The sequence below is a fragment of the Silene latifolia genome, chromosome 5, assembly GCF_048544455.1.
Source record: "Silene latifolia isolate original U9 population chromosome 5, ASM4854445v1, whole genome shotgun sequence".
In the NCBI taxonomy this organism is placed as follows: domain Eukaryota; kingdom Viridiplantae; phylum Streptophyta; class Magnoliopsida; order Caryophyllales; family Caryophyllaceae; genus Silene; species Silene latifolia.
This window is the reverse complement of record NC_133530.1, coordinates 29,114,387-29,120,908: the sequence shown is the minus strand read 5'-3', so window position 1 is coordinate 29,120,908 and position 6,522 is coordinate 29,114,387. Positions and strand designations below refer to the sequence as shown.

Genomic DNA, 6,522 nt, shown 5'->3' with positions numbered 1-6,522 from the left:
CGTGCTATAGTCTATTGATTATTTGCATAATTAAATTCAAGAGATTGATGACATTTTGTATATATAAGGATTATTTGAAGATAATGAGTGTGCAAATAATCAATATATTGGTCCTTTCATTTGTCCATTAAAATCATTTTTAAAATCCGACTTTTATTGCATTAGTTTTGATTTATCTTTTGTATTTTTAATTGTGTCGCAGGAAATTATATATTGTCGTTTTGTACGTGAAATGGAATGGAAATGGCACGTAGAACAAGGTCAAAGCTCCTAGGAGGTAAATCACCACAAGGCCGTGTATTTAAAAGTGGTAGAAATTTGTTTATTATGGTTTCACTTTGGCCCTTCAATCTCAATGTATCCGTTCTTGGCTTTCTAAATAGATGTTTCATCTCGGATAGGCTCTTGCAAGACCATCGTTTGGCAGGGAGATTGAGGGATAAATTCTACTGTCTAGCTCCATATTCAGTTCTTTGTCATCGTTTTATTCTTTTAGTAGACTACATACATAGTGTAAAATGTAAATGTAGAAGTTGCCTTTAGATACTCTTTCCGGAATTGTCATATAAAATACGAGTATTGTTCTTTTTAAGAGAGAATTGTATTTCATTTTTGTTTGTTCAAATGAGTTAATATAGTGATTTGCAATTTTGTACTAAGTAGAGGCCGGGTTTTAGTTTTGCATGCTTGATCTTGCAGGTGTAAGGTGGTTTCTAGCCTTCTAAGTAATGATTCGGAAAATGTAAATCTTCGAACTTCGTAAAAATTCCTACTCTACTTGTGTTCTATTAGGCAATTTGTATTATTATCAACAAAGTTTTGTTATACGAATATTGTTTATAAAGTTACTACTTCTTTGTAATAACGATACTTGTTTCAATACAATTCAAAGGTAACATTCACTTTCGGTTGGTTAAAAATTTTGAAGAAAAAAAAACTAAACATAGTAATTCCATCTTTTAAAATTTTATACTCCGTAGCTTTTATCATACTGTAATATATGGGTTGGTGAAGCTACGTTAGTGTACATGGCATTTGTGATTCAAATGTGTATGTGTTCAAAATTAAGTACTCATATATTTTGCTAATCAAACATTAGGAACAACAACCCTTTAGTTACCACCGTGTCATCTGCTACAGCCTATAAGTGTTTGTTCTGTATTTTGTGTTTGTATTTGTGTTTATAAGTGTTGTTTGAGTTACCTTCTTATTACATCAAATAAAAACAAATAACAATGAAATTTATAAACAGACCCGTGAATTTCACGGGTAACAAAACTAGTTGTATATTCATATGGGCATGTCAATTACTGAATCACAACGGCTTAAGACTGCGAACTAAAGTCGCAAAATCATACTGGAGACTCAGACTGCATTCATTCCATCTGAAATCGGAAAAGGAATAGGAACTGTTTGCACCATCTATTTTGTTTGCAGCTGCCGCCACTCAAGCTTGCTTTCTCTAACACCATTGCCAGTGATCCCACCACCTCCTCTCTTTAGTCTCGACACTTTGTTATCCCTGACATTGAAAAAACAACATAACAATCATTAATCAGCGAATGTTACTTCAATGGTAGTAACGGTATGACATAAGCATATGTGTAAACGAAAGGCAAAAGCTTGTGATTACTTTAAGAATGGATTTAGTTTCACTTGGTTGTCGTCTAAACTGATATTAGCTAACTGGCTTGACAAAGACTCTGCAGGATCGAGTTTAGAAGGTGTTCGGCTACTCTTAATTAAGGCTGGTTTTGAAGCTTGCTTAGAGTCTGCAGCTTCATCTGCGTTATAGAAACACCCTCTCGTTTTAGCGTCACTCACAAGTTTCTGCCACACTGTTCCACTGCGCGCCAAAGTATTCCCGCTCCCAACTATCCAAAGACAGTACCTACAAAATTTCAGGAGAAAAAACTGATGTTTACTGAGAAGAATTTAGTTGCGAGTGTCCATCGTGTAAAATGGTGAGACATACCGTGCCCTGGTGAGAGCAACATTTGTTCTCTGATGATTTGAAAGAAAACCAACTGAACCATTTCCATTGCATCGAACTGTTGATATTATTATTATGTCCTCTTCACCTCCTTGAAACCCATCAACAGACCGAACATTGACAGTAAACCCATTTCCCTTACGTCCAACATATTTCTTACCAAACGTTTCCTCCAAAAGACCTACTTGACCCTTATACGGTGATATAACTCCCACACTAAGTTCCGTCTTGGTGTTACAATGATCTGCAATATTAGTTAAAACCCAATTAGCTAGTTTACGAGTTAACAAATATTGTGCAGCTAGACCTAATGGGGAAAAAGCAGAGAACTTACAGCTATAGAGCTTTTCAATGATTTGATTAACAACTTCTGCTTCCTCTAGATTTCTTGGGCTATGTCCTTTGCTGAAATCTTCCTTGCCCGTCGATACATTAATGAAAGTGTAGGAGCTATACATGTTCCCTTTGAGAAATTTTCTAGTATAGCTTCTCAGCTTTACATTTGATGCATTTACTATACTGTTGGCGTAAAACTTCCGATTGGGGAATGAACTAATGGTTGGATGCATTCTGTACTGAATCTTCAAAAGATGTTTCTTTTTCCCTAAGCTTGCTAGCCTTTGAAACAGACTCCGTCCAAAGTTAACATTTGCCGAAACCTGACAATGTCAAAATTCAGTTCGTAAATGACAAAAGATCAAGAATTTCATAGTAAGTTGGAAATGGAATTAAAATGAACCTTGCTCTGAACCATGGCAGGAAGCTGTCGGTCATCCCCAATAAGAAGTGCGTTTCTGACACCATATAACTGTAATGGAATAGCCGACTCACATTCCTTGAGCTGTGCAGCTTCATCTATTATCACCATCTCGACAGGTGACTGCATTTTGATAGAGCCTGATGCAGTACAGAAAATCAAACGAGCGTTTTCCAAGCAGAAATTTCTCAATGATCCTTCAATTTTAGGTTTTGGAAACTGATTAAGTAGTTCTTTCAGGATCGAATAAAGTTCAATCTTTTTTATCATCAGATCTGCAAATTGAAAGGATTCTTTTGACTTTTCAAGTGTCTCAAGCAAATTAATCAGCTGAATCATCTGCACGACGACATCTGAAGGGATGGCTAATGTTGGTAGATGCGTGTACAAATTCTTCGCACAGAAAACCAGCTTAAGTGATACAGACCGAATTTTTTAACACAAATTCCTCGAATGTCATACAACTTTCTTTTTTCTGCTCTATTTGTTGAGCTGTCAAAGATTCATTGATGATATCCTTCATTTTCTTCTTGTTCTTCTTCTTCTTCTTTTTTGATGGCTCCGGATTCACTGCATCTCCATCTACTACAGTATCCTCAGTATCATCGCCACACCTTTTGTTCCCGCCCAAGTAAGTATCATACTGCTGTCTGGGATCCTCGAGTAAGCTTATCATAGAATCTAAGTTATATTTCCAACCTGTCAAAGGGCAGAGACATTCTCTGAGAGTTTCAAGACGATACTGGAGAAACACGTCAACAAGCTCTTCATGTTCATCTATCTTCATCCTTTCTCCATTTCCATACAACACAATGTCTCCCAACCCGTAAGTGTCATATGTCCTGTCAGACTCTAAGAAGATGTTCACAAGCCTTTTAGCGACTTGTAGAACTGCTATGTTAGTTGGAGCACAAGTCAGTATCCTGCATTTCAGTTTAAGAAGCGCAAACAACAAAGACGCGACTGTCTTGGTCTTTCCTGTCCCTGGTGGACCCCAAATCAGTTTCACATTGTTTTTCTGGTGTGAGCACTTTGCCATATCAATGCTGCGTAGCACAGCCTTTGTTTGAGACTCGTCCAATCTAAATGACCGGATAATGTCTAACACAGTAGACTTCCTGACCTTACTGACTTCTTCAGAAATACAAACAGAACAGTCCTCATTGTCACCCTGCATGTTTGAATATGACTACGAGCAAATTAGAGAGATAGAGATTAGATAAGAAATCGTTGAAAAGTTGGAAGAACGCGTAACAGTTTGACTCACAGAAGGGTTATATTGCAGCAAATTTTCAATGAGACCCAAGTTAGGGGATTTAGGACTAGGGTGAAGTGCTTTCCATATTCTCTTATTTGTGGTCAAGTTCATCACAAACGTAGCAAACAGCCTCGTCCCTTTCTTCTTACTTAATAGCTCTGAACGATTTAATATCTCAGATGGCGTTATCAAAATGGAAGGTTCATCCTCACTAGCCAAGTCAACAAACGCGAAAACTATGTTTCCACCAGGCCTCACCAAATCACCAACGTTTTGAGGCTTAGTACTAGAGAGAGCAAAAACATCACCAGACTCTGGAGCATAATGTCCGCCAGGATTGTACAGGTCAGGAATGGGTTTGATTGTGACTTCATAGTGCAAATCTTGAGGAGGTTTATGACCCTTAGCTATCCAGATTGCCTTTATCTCGGACGCAGGAGATTCAGCTATTGATTCCAAGCCGGAACAGAAGTCGGCTCGAGTCTCTTCGATGAGTGGCAGCTTGAAGGATTTCAAGTATTCAGCTGTTGATGAGAATGTGTCTGGTATTTTAGTAACCTGCACAGCATACAAATTATACTCTATGACATGACCACAAGGGTACTAATTATATGTTGTAGACTTGTAGTGTTGTATTTGACCCTAATGTGATTGTGACAATTTACGGAAGTGGTCTTAGCCTAGTGGTTAAGACTAAGGTGTCGTGACAATATGTCAGGGGTTTGAAATCCAGTTCTCCCTATATTTTACTGGTCTTGGGCCTCATTTGTCACACAAAAAAATGTCATTGTGACAATTTACAAAATAAGCTTTACTACACCCTAATTTGTTTTAATTTTTTGCATAGAAGATAATAATGAAAATAAAAAAAATTAACAAAATTGACGAGATTAACAACGGAAAATATGAACAAGGGGCGAAAGAAAAGGGAATGGGAAAGCGAGTAAAATTTAATTTGACTCCTAAACAAAAAAAATAAATCATCGCATTTTCTCAAACCCCTTTTGCTATATATCCAAACAAGAGAAACCATTCCATGCTAAATATTCATCATTCCAAACAAAGGGAACTAATGTCGAAAAAAATACCTTGTGCTTGTAAAGGTTATTGTTAAGAATGTCGTTGGGCGACCACGAAAACACCAAATTCAACAACCCGTCTTCATTCTTCTTCTTCTCTTCCACAATTTCATACTCTATCTTGTTACTCTTGCCCATCACACTATACATTATAGCAAATCACGAAAACCGTCTCTCAAAAGATCTACTGATAACAAATTATGTATCCACAATTATGTTTTCCTATTTTTTTGTGCTTTTGAAACTCCCAAGTGCCAAAATATATATGAATAAAGATACAAGAATGACAAGGAAATTGTACTAGTTGAAGTGAGTTGGAGACTTAATAGACAAGTTTATATTAAAAAAGGAGGAGACTAAAACATCATTCGTCAATGAAAAGTCTACCAATTTGCTTTGTTTTATGAAAAGTCGACGTACTTGAATTACATCGATTGTCATGGACTGATGCCGTTTTTTGAGTACGGATTCATCGAATTCACATGCAACTTTTTGAATTAATGGAATATATATGGATTTAAGGAATGTATTACGCGTATATAATCTACTGTATATATTATGTATATATGCTAGCCGTGTATATAGGTTTTATTTACTATATTTACGAGTATCTTTTTTTATTTTCCTTATTTGTAGGACATACTTTAGCATTCAAATATGCAATTTGGGTGTTGAGTACATAGCATATACTGGCCGAGTTTTCACATATTTAGGAGTTTACATATTTGAAATCAACAATTTAGAATTGGTAGGCGGGTCGGGTTTTGATCGGGCGGATTTGGGTTGGGTCTCTCATTGATTTTGGTTAATTCAGGTCGGGTCGGATTATTTCAGGTTTCGGATCTGTTGGCCTGGTTTGTTTCTGGTCAGCCTGGCCGGGTTATTTCGGGTCCGGTCATTTTTGGGTCAATGAATAAGAGATCAAAAGCCATTTCAAGTCTTTTCGGTTCAATTAGAGTTATGTTTTATCGGGACATTTTCGGGTTGGGTTGTTTTGGATCGGGTCAGTTACGGGTAAAGAAAGCCCGGGTCATTGATCGGGTCAGTTACGGGTCAAGAAAGTTCAGGTCATGCTCGGGCCGGGTCGGGTCAAATCGGGTATCGGGTAACATTCGGGTGATGTAGTTCGGGTGATGTAGTTCGGGTTAATTTCGGGTCTCGGGTCAGCATTTTCGAGTCACGTCAATCGGGTTGGGTTACTTTTGTCAGGTCTAAATGTCTAATTAACATGTTAATTTTAGGCCAGGTTTAGTAGACAACATATTGAAATAGCATATCACAAAAACTCCGGAGAGACGGTTTCTCAATAGCGTTATTGAGAGACCTCTCATAAGACATACTGATAGCATATCTGGGGTCAATATGCTACTTACCCTAACATACTTGTTAGCAAATTCTAAAACAGGAAGTAGGAAATTTAGGGGGTGTTTGGCCA

The 6,522-nt window shown here is 37.3% G+C and overlaps 1 pseudogene; it reads right to left on the bottom strand.

Annotated features, from left to right (window-relative positions):
* Window positions 1-1,222: 1,222 nt before the first annotated feature.
* LOC141657151 (helicase sen1-like) lies at window positions 1,223-5,576 on the bottom strand (annotated as a pseudogene).
* Between the last annotated feature and the right edge of the window lie 946 nt (window positions 5,577-6,522).